Genomic DNA, 14,806 nt, shown 5'->3' with positions numbered 1-14,806 from the left:
GTCAATAAGTATAGATAACTGTTTCAAGAAGTATGGCAGTGAAAGGAAGAAGAGATATGGGATGATCATTGTGAAGGGACAGAAGGTTTAAGTGAGGGCTTTTTTTTTTAAAGGATAAGGCAGACCTAAGTATGGTGTAGGCATTGAGGAAAAAACAAGTAAATGGGAAGAATGAAGATAAAAAAGAAGGAATGATGGATGAGGTAAACTCCTGGAGAAAGATATGGGAAGGGCAGGTGGAAAATTGGCCTTGATAAGAAGAACCTTATCTTCCTCAGAACCAAAATACAGAAGGCAAGGATGAGTGAAAATGTAGAGGAATTCTGAGGAATTGAGTAGGGGGGAAGTGGGATGGCCTCAGTATTCTCAGACAAGGAAGAGGCAAAGGCATCAGCTGGGAGTAGGGGTGGTTTTAGGGGGTGAAAGAGAGAAGAGAAGGTTTGGAACACACTTTAAAAAGAATGGGATAGTCAATCAAGGCAAAATACAGGGATGGCTGTGTAGCAGTGAGATCCCAGATGAGATAATAGTCATTTTAGCACATAGTAGGTGCTTAATAAATGCTTGTTGACTAAGTAATTAATAAAGGACCCACAGCTGGCATTGTGTAATAACATCCTCCAGCTGTGGACAGCAGCTCTGAAGTATGAAGGGAGGAGGCAGACAGTAGGAGTGATGCAGGGTTAGGAATTGGCAGGGCACAAATAGTAGTATCATGAAGGAGCAAGGGACTCCAGAGTAGACGACAAAGCATAGCTAGACCGGTCAACTCTAGGGTCAAGTCAAGTTAACACTTGGTTAGTACCTGTGTGCCAGATACTGGGCTATGCGCTAGGGATACAAAGAAAGGCCAAATAACCACAACTCCAAAGCAGGGCAGAGTAGGGGATGATGGCCTGGGAGAACAGGAGGTATGAGGGGGACTAAATGTTGGATGCTGTGGTGAGGCCAAAGAACAGGTTTAGAAGGAGAGATGGATGGAAAGAGATTTTTTGATTGGAGACAAGTCATTTTAGAATTCAGTGACACAGAGGTGGCACACTTTCAGATGTGGATCCTCAAGGCTGGAAGGTACTCCCTTCTCATCTCTGCTTTCCTCCAAGCTCAGCTTACATGGCATCTCCTGATTTTCCTCGTTGTTAGTCTCCTCTCTCCCCTCAATTTTCTTTGTACTGTATTTGGTTTTGTATATGTGGTAACTTCTAGTAAAATGTAGGATCCTTGAAGTCAAGAACTAGTTGCTGTTTTGGTATTTTTATTCTCTGTGCCTAGCATTGGTACAGGGAACTCCCAGTGACAGTACTCCTTCTACTCAGGAATGCCAGAACCTTCTCTGTTACTTATAGGCTTGGAAAGTTCCTCTAGAACTGAGATTAAGTGATTTGCCTAGGACTGCATAGCCAACATATGTCAGAAGCAAGGGCCTGAAGTCAATTCTTCCTGGCTCCAAGGCCAACTCTCTATCTACTATACCACTCTGCCTCTCTGACACATAGTTGGTACTCTGCAAATGCTCGTTAAATTGAATTAAAGTCTTTTACTATGATATGGGAGACAGAGAGAGAGGGAGACAGAGAGAGCGTGAGCTTGAATGAGCCAGGTACAAATTCTTTGAGAACACTTTTGTGTATTCTCAAAGAAGAAGGATTTTCGTCCTTCCCATCTCCTCCTCCAGGAGTTCACCCCATCTATCATTTCGTCTTTCTCATATTTCCTCTTTTCCTATTACTGGTTCTTTTCTCTGTGCCTACACCACATTTAGGTCTGCCTCTTCCTTAAAGAGCGATCCTACGATAGGCCTGGTGTACATCAAAGCAACAAGAATTTGAGCTTGGTAATATGGATAGAATAAACCTTAAAGGAGTTTTCTGAGTAATGGTGGAAGAAGGAGGGTCTGAAAGTGCCTGTGAAGAGCAAAGAAGGTGAGAACTCATCCTCCTAGCCCAGTGTATTGGGGAACATGGGAGAAGGAGCAGCTAATACTGGAGAGGGTCATCAGAGTAATATTTTCTGAAGAGAGCTCAACAAGATGGAAAGAAGTTGGGGAGATTTAGGATGAAGAGAAGTTTGTAAATGTTAATAGACTGGAAGGTCACTGACCTAACCTAATGTGCTGCTATTGTCAAAAAGGCCAAGAAAATGTCAAGCATCTTCAAGAAAGTTTTTTTTTTTTAAATCAGGGGCAGCTAGGTGGCACAGTGAGTAGAGCACCAGCCCTGGAGTCAGGAGGACCTGAGTTCAAATCTGGCCTGAGATACTTGACACACTTACCAGCTGTGTGACCTTGGGCAAGTCACTTAACCCCAATTGCCCTGCCTTCTCCCCTCAAAAAAAAAAAAATTAAAAAACTGTGGTGTGTCCATAACTCAAACTCTGTCGCTACATCTCTAGGGAGACTAAATGAAACTAGAGAATGCTCAAAGCATAACAACAAAAAAACCAAAGAGTCCAAGCAGGTAGAGAATTGACTGATGCCTGAGGATAGTGACTATAGAAACAAGGACTCTTCAGTCTGCAAAGGCTGAGCTCAGGGGGTTGTGATAAGAACCATGTTAAGTGTGGGCAGGGAGGCATGGATTTCAAATTTTTTGAAATTTTAACAAGGTGAACTTAGCACCAAAAAGGAGTCCTTTCTTCCAAAAGAGGGAAGCATCTTTATGAGTCTAGGGGCCCCTTGAAAGGTGTGTTGACAGGAACAGAAAGGGTTTGTCTGCATCAGTGTTAGGCAGAAAAGACTAAAGAGAGAAGCTGGGATACAGGACTTTAAGGTTTCATCACTGGGACAACCTTGGACCACTGCTTTGGGGCCACTGGGCACAGCAATCCTGGAAGGCCCATGGGCTCAATTCAGTGTGATCTCTGTTCTTTTCCTGAAGCTGGTCTTTTGAGTGCTTGACCCAAGCACGTGGCGCTGCCTCCTCCGCCCCCCGCCCCCATACAAATGTAAGTGGTAATGGGCCAGAAGAGGGATGGATAGGGCAATATAGGGAGCTTGTGGTCTTCCCAGTTCTGATTCAAATCACTTCCTCATGGAGATTAGAGTAATAGCCAGGGCCACAGGTGGACTATAAGAAAGGGAAGGGGGAAGGAAAGGGAAAGGAATAAGCATTTATATAGCACCTACTATATGCCTGGCGCTAAAAGCTTCACAAATTTATCTCATTTGATATGGATTTTAGTATTTGGAACAAATGTTTTAGCATTGATCAAACATGAAGAAAAAGCATTCTCTTGGAGTTAGCTTTCAGTCTCACAGAAGTAAGATACCCTGTGCCCACATACAGGAAGGCTCTGTTCCTCTAACCACTGAAAGGATAGGTCCACCATCTGTCTCTGTCATGGAACAGGCCACATTCTGACAGTTCCTGGGAGCTTGGTCAGTTTGTTTGGAACACAGAGAACAGAGAACAAGCATGGCTGTTTTTAAGAGGAAGATGAATCAGGCTTTCCAAGCCATGTTGGCTGGACCAGGAATCTGGCCTTCAGGCCATTCCAGCCTGACAGAAAATGAGCCTCAATGATTTGGGTTATTTCTCAAGCGCACTGACCCCAAAAAGTTTTTAGATCTTTCATCTATCCCTTGCTTCCCTTTGGAAACATGAGTTTGAAAGACATCAGGAGCAAGAAAAGGGTCAATGAGTTGGGGCTAAGTGGAGGCAGAAAGTGGGAGTGAAGTATCCATTACCCTAATAACTCCTCTGTCTGGGAAAATCCAAGCAATTACTATGAGCCTAATAGTTGGGAAGATTTGGTCTAGCAAAGGAGAACTTAGGTCTACTACTTTGCTTAAGTTAAACCTCAGCAAAGAGAGGCACGTGGTGAACACTATTTAAAAGCTGCCCTGTTTTTTTAATAGGAAATCTTATGGATGAATTTTTACAGGAGCTCCTAAGATGAGAAACCTTGTCATTTTAGAGATAATTTTTTTTTGTGGACAGCACCTCCAGGGACCCAACCAAATTAAGCCTCTCTCTCGGTCTTAATCTGAACCAAATGGCATCTAGGAAGTGTTTGGGGCCCTTCTGAGTAAGGTAGTCCTCCCAGAAGGGACTAGATGTCAATAACTCCTTATCTGGGTAACTGGCACTTAGGCTTATATTGCTGAGTTGGATAAAGGCTCCCAGTGATAGGTGCTTGAGGCAGCTGGTGCCAAAGTAGATAGAATGTTGGCCTTCAAGTCAGAGGAACTCCGTGAAAATCTGGTCTCAGATACTTAGTATCTTAACCTTGTCTGCCTCAGTTTCCTCATCTATAAAATGAGCTGGAGAAGGAAATGGCAAACCACTTTAGTATCTTTGCCAAGAAAACCCCAAATGGGATCCCAAAGAGTTGCACAAGACTAATCAACCAAAAAAAAATGTTAGTCCCTAGGTGAGGGCTCTGGAGAAAGCTACTTGCTGTCCCCATAAGGTAGTGTTTTGGAGGAACTGCCAACTGTCTGAATCTGACATCCTAGGGAGGGCCTGGTTGGTTCTGCCCTGCCTCTTCCTTCTCCTACACAGGAATCAGGGTGGTTCAAAGGAAAGGGGTGGAGATGCCAGTTCTAGAATGGGACATTGCTAGACAGGCCCTCCTAGTGTTTTCCTGAGCTGCTTTGCTTTTGTTACCAACTCAAGGATGCATTTTGGAAAGTGCATGGCATAGGACTGCATAGGCAGGCTCTGTTCCTTTCTCACCCAAGCAAGTTGTTTAGCATCTTGGGAACCAAAGTATAGGGAGAAAAAAATCCCTCCCTATTTTCCAAGGCTAGTGGAAGGAGTTAAGAGAATCAATGTTTCCTATCCAGAAAGCTAAAGGGAATTTCCACATCCACTATTAGGCAATATTCAGAGATGTACACTGTTCCAGAATGAATTCTGTGATCTGCCTCGATCAGACCATGTATCTGGCATGACTGTATTCAGTTCTGGGTGGCATACGACATAAGAAGTAGAATGTAAGCTTTCTGGAGACAGACACTATTGAGTTCTTTGTAACCCTAGCCCTTAACACAGTATTTTGTACATGGTAGGGGACCAATTAATTTTTGTTGAATTGAAAAACACTGACAAACTAGAATGTATCCAGGAAGACTAAGATCTGGTGAAGGAAATAGGAATGCTGAACCTAGAGATAAAAGACCCAGGGATATGTTGGCTATCTTTAAGGATCAGAAGAAATGACACAAAAGAGAACCACCACAGAAAGGAGAATTGGAAGGGGCCTCTTATTCTACTCGGCCGCAGGGGACAGAACTAGAAACAACAGCAAGAGGTTGCAGAAAAGCTCCATATTCTAACAATTGGAGCTTTTCAAAAGTAGATTGGGCTGCTCTGGGAGGAATCACTGTAGAGGCCTTTAAGCAGAAGCTGACTGGCTATTTATTGTAGATGTCCTAAAGGAGATTCCTGTGCAGACCCAGGATGGGCCAGATGGCTTCTGAGCCCAACACTTGAGATTTTCTGGACAAACTTTCTGGACTAAGTGCCAGTTTTCTACTTTACCTTGCATGTCACACACACATACCTTAACTCTCACTCCAACCTTTTAAAATCAAACTATCACCAGCAGTTTTACCTTAAACTATTGCTTTCCTAAATTAAAAAAAAATGCGAACACTACAATTCTAAGAGATTTGCTAATGATAATATTGGCTTTACCTAGGCCAAGAGAAGTTAAAAGGTTTGTAGACTGAACTTGTAAGGCTATGATGAACTCAAAATACAGTACCTGATAATGCTGCAAATTCAGGGTTTAGGGCTTGGGTCTTACTCTAGACTCTCAAGAAATGCTAAGGTTTCCTTAGTCTTTTGGTTTTCCTAGATGTGAATACATTTCCTGTTTATTCATCATCTGTCTAATGGGATCATCTTTTGTTCAAGTCAGGGCCAACTTATATCAAATACATTATTTCCTTTTTAAAGGTTACTTTTATAAAGCTTAGATCCCAAACTTGAATTCTGTTTGGGGAAAAAAAAATTTGGATAAGCTGAAACTAATAAGGTTTTAGTCAGGTCTTGTTTAATGAAAAAGGATTTTAAATTTTTTATAAGACAGAAATAGCAAGATGGAGATTTACAACTCCCATCTTAAATGAAACAGCTTTGATCTCTGATGAAGAGCCCCAGAGTGATCATAAACACAGTGCTACTGGCCTCTCTGCCACTTTAACAAACTGAACCCACACCAACCAACGGAGTTATTCCTTTCTGGACCAAAACACAGGCATTTTATTTCTAACCTAATAGGCAGGAAGAAACTGGTTTCCCAAACTGCAGAAGGGGTTTGAATGCACTTCTTGGGCTAGTCTGTCCCTACCACAGCATCCCACTTTTGCACATATGATACTGACAGCTGGCACCTCTTCTGGGACATGTGACTAGCTTAAAATGGCCTAGTTGACATTGGCTGGGGCTTGACTGACACCAAAAAAACCTGTGTCTGGATAAGAGAAGCAGCTCAAGGACTGTGAGAAATTTCAGAATAACATTATGCATTACCTAATATCTATTACTGAAAGGGAGAAAAAGGTGAAGAAATTAGATGGTAAGTATGTCTTGAAGGAGACACCTATTAGTCATCACATCTGAATACTGGAGATTTACCACTGACAAAACACAAGAAGTGTAAGTAGCTTGCTTTCCCTTGTTTTCGAAACATTCTCTCCCTACCCTGGGAGCAGACTACATCTGGCCTGCTTGGAACCAGGCCTGTCCTTTAAGTCAACACCAAGTCTGGCCCCTTCACCACCTTTCTTGGCTAATAGCTCCTCAATGAAACTGCTGGACTAACCTTCTCAAGGCCTTGAACAATCTGTCATCCCAGGAATAGGAAAGCATGCTAGGGCTTAAAAGTCTTAGCTGAGATCAGCATTTAAATGGAGAAGGCTAGATACTCAGGTAACACACACACAATTCAAGCAAACAACAGAACATTCGTTTTTTAAAAACGGAATGTGAGAATGTGAGAAAACCACTGGCCACTGTAAAACAACAACTGGCTGGATATCTGGAAAGGAGGAGGGGGAAAGTGAATTATTCAACCCATTTTACAGAGGGGAAAACTGAGGCCCAGAGAGCCAGCCAAGCTATGACCAAGTTGACAATTTGAAAATTGAATAGCTGTCGATTACGAACAAAGGGGTTGCAAGTTAGAGCGTCCCCAGAAATGTCAGGGCCCATTTTCCAGAAGGGCTTCACCCTCTTTGTTGACTGGCACTGGGGTCGAGTGGGTCCCCGAGAAGAGAACTTCAACGGCTCTGGGATCCACCCTGTCTTCTGCCCAGGCTTCCTCTTCTGCTCTCTACATTCCCCCCCCCACCCCGCCGCCCCCACCCCGCGGCAACCAACCTCTCTATTAGCTCCGCCCACACCTGCCAGGAAGGCCCCGCCCTCCGGCTTTAGCCACGCCTTCGTACCCCTCCCTAGCTCCCATTGGCTCAGCCTCTCGGGCCCCGCCCCTTCCCACCTCCCGATATAAAAGCCCCCGCACCGCCCCGCCACTCTCCACAGAGAGGCGGGTAGTGCCCTCCCTTCCGGGAGGGGTCGGGCCCAATAGGGCGGAGGGGGGGAGGGGGAAGGGGTGTTGTCCTCCCTCCAGCGCAGCGCCCTTGCAGCCGCCGCCGTCGCCGCCGCCGCCTTTTGCCCCCCTCCCCCACGGCACAGTCCCGAGAAGCCGCAGCCGGGGCGCCGCAGACGCCATTTTGACTGCCCGCCCCCTTCCCCCCCCGGACTGTAATTACAGTAGGACCCCACCGCAATAGACCCCGTCTGTCTTTCCGCCCGCGGCCCGGCCCGCAGCCCCGGGGGCCGCCCCCGTTACCTCAGCTTTCCCCCCCTTCTGTCCGCCGAAGGGGTTTCCGGGGGGCCTCGGAGAAGATTTTTTTGGGGGGTGGAATTTGCCAGGGTCCCGGAGCCGGGCAGGGGGGGTGGGGGGGGTCGGCCGGGGCGGTTGTTGTTGTTGACTCGCGTTGCCGGGTTGCTTGGTCGCCACGACTACCGTGGCTATGGCGCCTCCGTTTCCTTCACCGGGGCAACTGTTGCTACCCACCCTACTTACGTCAGGCATGAGAGGGCGGTGCCTGCGCTGATTGGAAGCGGCTCCGGAAGCAATAGGACGGCGCCGCTGTCCGTTTTTTAGCGTCTCAATACTATTGGCTTATAGGCACGCTCTTCAGCGCCCGCTCGAACGCCCGGCGCCCCGATTCAGCCTCACCCACGCCCATCAAACGGAACTTCTCTCCGACTGGAAGTGGAGCCCATCACTCCCGCGAGAAAGCCTGAAAGTCGGCTGGGTAGGGGAAGAGATAGTACTGATAAGGTTGCGATTGGACTACTACTGGGAATACGTCTTCCTATTGGACTAAGTTGTCTGTCAGTCATCTCGAAGTGGGGGGAGTGAGGAGGAGAACACCCCCCCACCCCAGTCTAGAAGAGATAGTAAGGAGTGGGCCGTGCCTGTGGGCTAGAGGGGTAATGCGCGTGCGCGACTCGCAAGGGCAGGCGGGAACCGTAGTCTGATCTTGCGGCACAGGGTTCCTACTTTCACCCTCCCTACAGGACCAGATACCAGCCTTGCCCCTCTCTCTGTCGTCACCACCCTTCTCCGATTCGTGATGTCACAGGCCCCCCTTCTCTGCGTAGTTACTGTTTGAAATGGGAGGAGTGGCTTCGTGACGTCACAATGCTCTAGCGCTGTGGTGAGAGGGAGAACGCCGAGCGCTTCCTTGTGCCGAACCCAGGCTGCCTGCCCCGGCCCGCGCCCCGCGGGGCTGAGCCACCGGCTGGCGGGCAGGAAAGGTCAAGGCTGTCAGGCCGCGTCGGTTGCTATCTGGTGTTCGCAGGCGGCGACTTCTCCGTCTCTCGAAAGGTCTTCTGAATGGGCGGGGGACTTAATTAGCGGCCTCCGTAATGAGGAGAGATAAGCAAAGTTCAGAACCGGGACCGGACAGCGGCTCTGTCGGCACCCCCTCTGTCGCCCGCCCCCGCCCCTAGGGACCCCGAAGGAGGTCAAGTCTGCAAGCCGGGCGCCTCCGGGAAGCCTTCCAGCACGTGGCTCCGTAGGTGGTGGAATGGAAGTACAGTCTTCCCCGCCCCCTTCTCGCCATCCTGCGTTTGGCATCCAGAGGTCCAATTTTTAAAAAATTTAAAATCCTTTCCTCGTAGGCTGTTATATGAATGAGACCCTGGGCAAAGCCACTCTTCTTTTCCGGACCTGAGCGTCCTTGCTTATCTGTGCATGATGGGTTTGCACTTGTGCTTTAAGGACGGCTTTTCCAGCTCTCCGTTAGGCTTTTATCTGATTCATGCTGAGACAGTTTTGGACCCCCAAAATTGGGGCATCTAGGTGACGAAGTGGATGGAGACAGTTGGGCCTGGAGTCAGGAAGACCTGAGTTCAAATTTGAATCCATCCACTTCTTGGCTATGGGAACCTTGGGCAAATTAACTTAATTTCTGTCTGTCTCAGTTTCCTCTTCAGTAAAAAACGGGGATAAATAGCACCAACCTCCCAGTATTGTGAGGACCAAATGGGATGATCATTGCAGCTCTTAGTACAGTGCTTGGCTCGCAGTTAAAGCTATATGTTAGCTATTATTGTTAGTTATTATATATAGAAAGGCCTGTTTCCAAAACAGCTTTCGAAGATTTCTTCAGGCTGCCCTTTCTTCCCTTCCACCCCAACACACCGGAGAGAACCTTTCCTGAGAACCAGGAACGTCTCCTGAAAACATGGTCATTCTTGTGTGGGTTACAAAAGGTTAGTTTTAGACTGAAGTAAAAGTTTTGGCTTCTGCAGCTTCATAGCATTTTGCCTCTAAAATTCTAAAATTGGAGAAGTAGAATTTATTGAGATACAAATTTCAAAACCAGCTAAACTAAACCCTATTACTCCAGATTTGGGAGGGGGGAAGGGAGATTTCTTCTCTCTAAAATATGCTGTGACTTCTGGTTCTTGTACCTCCTACTGTTCGTGAACTTTACTGGGTTTGCCAGTGATTGTTTGGGGAGGGGAATGGGTTTATCTTAAACTAGACTGGAAATTTAAGCTAGGTTGGGAGGGTGGGGGGCTGGAGCCTCTCTCTGTATTCACCCTACCCAGAAGCCCGTACTCAAACTCTCAATAATATTTTGGATGATAACTTGGCTCATTGGAAATGCTGAATGGCATGCTGGGAGTCGAGTCCTGATTGCTATTCTTAACTGTGTGACCCAAAGGCACTTTCTTTTTCTGATCCCTTCTGTAAAATGATGAATAGGCTAGATAACCTTCAGTTCAAAAAACATTTAACTTTGCAAGGGTACTGTGACTAATACAGGCAAAAATGAAACAAGCTTACAAATAGTATGGGGAAACAACATTGTACCCAAATGTGTAAGCAAATACAAAATGTATAAAATAAAACTACAAAGTAATTTCAGGGGTTGAGGAGAATGCTAGCAACTTGCAGTGATGAGGAAAGCCCAAGTCTCCTGGAGGAGACATGACCTTGGATTTTTCAAACAATAGGAGTCTGTATGCCTCAGTGTCCCTCTCTGAAGCCCCATAGAGCTCTGATCCCTGCTACCAGGGGTTTCTATGACATTTTTCTCACAATAAACCTGTGAGGTAGAAGTAGAGCAAGTGTGTTTCATCATGTTATCTAACATTAACTAGGCCCTCACTGCAACAAGGTAATTCTTTAGTTCTCCCATAAATCATTCCAAACCTTCTCTTCCATTCTCAGCCTCTCCCTCTTTTTCAGCTGATTTTCTCACATCTGTTGAGAATACTGAGGCCATTCTACATGTAAGCTTCCTCTTCTCTCCAATTCAAAATGTCATTGATGACATCCTCTAACACTCCTTTCCTACAGTCCCCCAGCCAACTGGCCAACCCTTCACTTGTGTCCTTGGATCCTAATACCTCCAGTCTTCAGCAAGTTTCAACTTCCATTATCTCCATTCTCTCTCCAAAATTCAGCCTCTCTGAACTGGTTCATTCCCTGGAGCCAAACAGGCCCAATGCCCCATCCTTAAAAAACCTTTCTGGCTGTCATCCTGTGCTCTCCTCTCCTCTCTCACACTCCTTTTAAAAAAAAAAAAAAAAGGTCAATTTATTAAGAGGTTGGTGCTATGTGGAAGCACTGGGAAGATACAAAAAACAAAACCAGAAACCTCCCCCTTCCCCCCTGCTCTCTAGGAACTCTCACAATTTCATGGGGAAGATAACATGCAAATAACTATGTTGCCTCCACTTCCTTTCCTCTTCTTCAGTCTTTTGCTATCTGGCATTAACTTTTGACTCTTGACTGAGATTTCCCTCTCCAAAATTACCAAGGATCTGGAAACCTTGAATTTATCAGTCTTCCTATTTGATCTGTCTACAGCATTTGACATTATCATTGAAACCCCTCTCTCCCTGCCTCCCCCCCAGAGCTCTGAGTTTTCGTGATCCTGCTTATTCCTGGTTCTCTTCCAACCTGTTGGATGAGTTGGTACCTTCTCAGTCTCCCTTGCTAGATCATCATGCTCTTCAAGGGCTCTGGTCCAAGGCCTTCTCCCTCTAGACTTTTCTAATATTAGGGTTAGATACATAGGTTACATAGATATATATGTGGGTTCTGATACATAAGGATCAGAACTAGAATTTGAACTCAGTCTCTCTGTAGACCCCAATATCTTTTATGTGGATCAATGTTATTGTCAGGTTCTCCCCCACTGCCGCTTTACATTACTTAACTCTTCTGGGACATTTTCAACTAGATATCCCAGTGATATCTCAAATTTATTTGGCGTGCCCTCTCGCTCCTTTGCCTTTGTGTAGACTCCCTCTCTTCAAGCACCATCGGTGGGTCTACGTGAAAGCTGAGTTCAGGCCCTCATTATCTCTTGCTTGAGTTTTTCTAGTACCCTTCTAACTGGTCTCCTGGCTTCATCATTCTCCACTGTCGATCCATGACCTCCTCCTGTCTGTGCCTCACTTCCATCACTCTAATTTCAGGCTCTCATCTTTACTTAAATTATTATAGTGCTGTCCTAACTGTTCTCTTCACCTCCAAGCCAGTCTTTTCCCTCTCAGATTTATCCTGCACACCTTTGACTCAAGAATCTTCCCCAGTTCACTACTTATTTGTCATTTGTCTGCTCAAAAACCTTCGCAGTGTAAACCACAAACTCATGTACTGAGCTCACCTGGTAATCAGGTAAAGTAGAGGAAGAGCTTTGGAGAGCAGCAACAATTATAATGGTAATTGGGATTGCATTCATTTATGTGCCTTATCCCTCTATAGATTGTAAACTCCATGAAGGCAGAGAGCATGCTCCAGCATTTATATACTGCCCCCACCCTGGCATGTAACACAAGATCAATTCCGTTTAATTCAATAAGAAAACTTACTTGTACAGAATTTCAGATGGCCAGTCTGTAGCCTCCCCCCAAATCCCCATTACAACATCCCAAGTGGGTCTGACAAATCCAGGAAATAGTGATTGTCATATATTATCTTCAGCATTTATTGAATCAACCTCAACACCCAAGACCAAGTACTATGGTTCTTTCACCGTATCACAAGTATTGTAGTATTGGTGTTGTGTTAGAGTGAAATTATCAACTTGGGATGAGGATAGAAAAAAATTGTTAGCAGGGAATGGAAACCCTCATGATAAGGGGAAAGAAATATAGCCTCTGGTGTTATAAGTACCTGTCCCCAATTCAAGTCACCCAGGCCTGAACAGACTACATCTTAATAATGTTTTTGAGTAGATGTGACTGCTGACCCTAAAAGGTGCCAGTGGGAAACATTTGATACCTCTTGTCTACACCTCTCATCATCTCATTCTCTTCTTGCCCTCTTCCTTCTCTTTGTTTGGGATGTCAAATGTTTGCCTTGTTTTGTTTTATTCCTCCCTTCCTTCAACTATGAGTCTTCCCTGCTTCCAGTAGAATGTAAGCTTCTAGAGATCAAAGACTATTTCTCTTTTTTTGGTTGTGAGATTGCAGAGAATAAGAAATGTGCTGCAGGGTTGGAGAAGGGCAAATGTTGTTGCTATAATTCTCAAAAAAGGGAATGAGGCAGAGCCTGCAAACTCTTATTGACTGGTAAGCTCAAGTTCTATTTTTGGAAAAATCGTAGAAAACACTATTAAGGAATTGGTTTGTGAGCACTTAGGGAGGGAAGTGTGATCACAAAGACCCACCTTAGACATGTTAGACCTGACAACTTTGCATTTCTTTTTTCCCCTTGTTTGCCAGGGAAACTAGATTGGTACAGAGGAATACTGTAGATTTGAACAAGGCATTTTTGTTTGCATATGTTTGTGATAACCCAGAGAAGCTTTCCATGGGCTAGGTGATACAGTGCAGTGTTTAATAGGATTGGAACTGGTTTAATGACTGAATCCAAAGAGTCATTAATGAGTCAGTACTGGTCACCTTAGAGGAAAGTCTCTGATGTAAACCCCCCAGGGAGCTAGCCCGTACGTTGGCCGTTTGCTATTGATCATTATTATTGATCATCAGATATTAAGTGCCTGTTAGTGTGCTAGGGCAATTGACAGGCACTTAATATGCTAGGGGTACAAATTTGAAATTGGAGATGATTGATGCCCTCAAGAAAGGAGGAGCTTTTCTACGGGGTGGATCCAACGTTATGAAGGCAAGAGGTGATAATGTATATGCATGTCATGTTTGCAGATGCAATAGAGCTTTTAGAGGGTTAGCTAACTTGGGCTAGAGTCTAACAGACCAGATTCAAAACATGCTCAAACCAATAGGCCCAATAGGATGACATTTAATAGAGATAAATGTTTATTTCTATACCTGAGTTCCAAAAGAAACTTTCTAAATACACAATGTGAAAACCAGAGAAAATATGGGGACTTTAGGGGACCACAAGTTAAATGAATCAACCGTGTGATAGGGCACCCAACACAGCTGTTTTTATTCTAGACAGAATCCAGTTATATTATTGTCTAGAAGAAGAGAGGAACTAAGTGTTTACTATATATACGTGCTCTGTCAGGCTCATTTGAAAAACCATCCTCAATTCTGGACATCATGTTTTAGGAAAGACTTAGAGAATGAGGAAGATTCTGAAGTAAACCAGGATGGTGAGTACTAGAAAACATGTCCTGAGAGGATTAGTTGAAGAATTTGAAGCCAGAAAGGAAAGAAGCAGTTACATACCTACTATGAATCAGACTGTGCTAAGTGCTTTATAGATATCTCAGGAAAGATGATCTGCCTCTAGGTGAAAGCTCATTGGAAGGTCTTTAAGCAGACCACATTAACCAGTTGTTGGGAGTATTTTCGAAGGAATATTGCATTCATAGAAACTTCTTGAGCTTCATTCACTAACTTGATTCAGTGATTCTGCCATTCAGGGCCCTCTACACCCTAGCCTTAGACTTAGCTCACTCGTTGTAGTCTACCTCAGTGGTGTCAAACTCAAATAGAAATGAGTGGCCACTAATCCAGTACCTTAGGATCCCTGTGGGCCGGATATTGATTTAGTTTTAAAATGTAGTGTTACTATGTTTAATTGTATTTTTATTTATTTTGTTAAGTATTTTCCAATTGCATTTTAATCTGGTTCTTGCACTAGTGGACTTCCTGTCCTATAATTCTAAATCCTGCTTCACCATGACAGCCTTTTGAATTCTTGAAGACACCTAAAATGCCCCTCTAAGTCTTCTCTAAGACATCCCCAGTTCCTTCAATCCAGTCTTCTATGGCGTAATCTTTTACTTGGGACATTTTCCAGCCTACTAATGTCCTTCCTAAAAAATGTGACTCCAAGGACTGAACAGAATTCTCTAGATGAAGTCTGACTGAAATGCATGGTTAAG

At 44.9% G+C, this 14,806-nt stretch overlaps 1 protein-coding gene across 3 annotated transcripts in view; it reads right to left on the bottom strand.

Moving 5' to 3' along the window:
• RFX1 (regulatory factor X1) overlaps window positions 1–8,026 on the bottom strand; it is a 36,837-nt gene extending 28,811 nt beyond the window's left edge. For 2 of the 3 annotated variants that reach the window (XM_036741034.1, XM_036741033.1), the window contains exon 1: window positions 7,801–7,844. The gene's annotated coding sequence lies outside the window, so the exon portion shown is untranslated. Of the gene's footprint in view, window positions 1–7,800 lie in introns of all 3 variants that reach the window. The other variant, XM_036741032.1, reaches the window with a different exon arrangement.
• Window positions 8,027–14,806: the final 6,780 nt, after the last annotated feature.

This window comes from Trichosurus vulpecula, chromosome 1, assembly GCF_011100635.1.
Source record: "Trichosurus vulpecula isolate mTriVul1 chromosome 1, mTriVul1.pri, whole genome shotgun sequence".
NCBI lineage: Eukaryota > Metazoa > Chordata > Mammalia > Diprotodontia > Phalangeridae > Trichosurus > Trichosurus vulpecula.
Note: the sequence above shows the minus strand (reverse complement) of the source record. Positions and strands in the feature narration are given on the sequence as shown.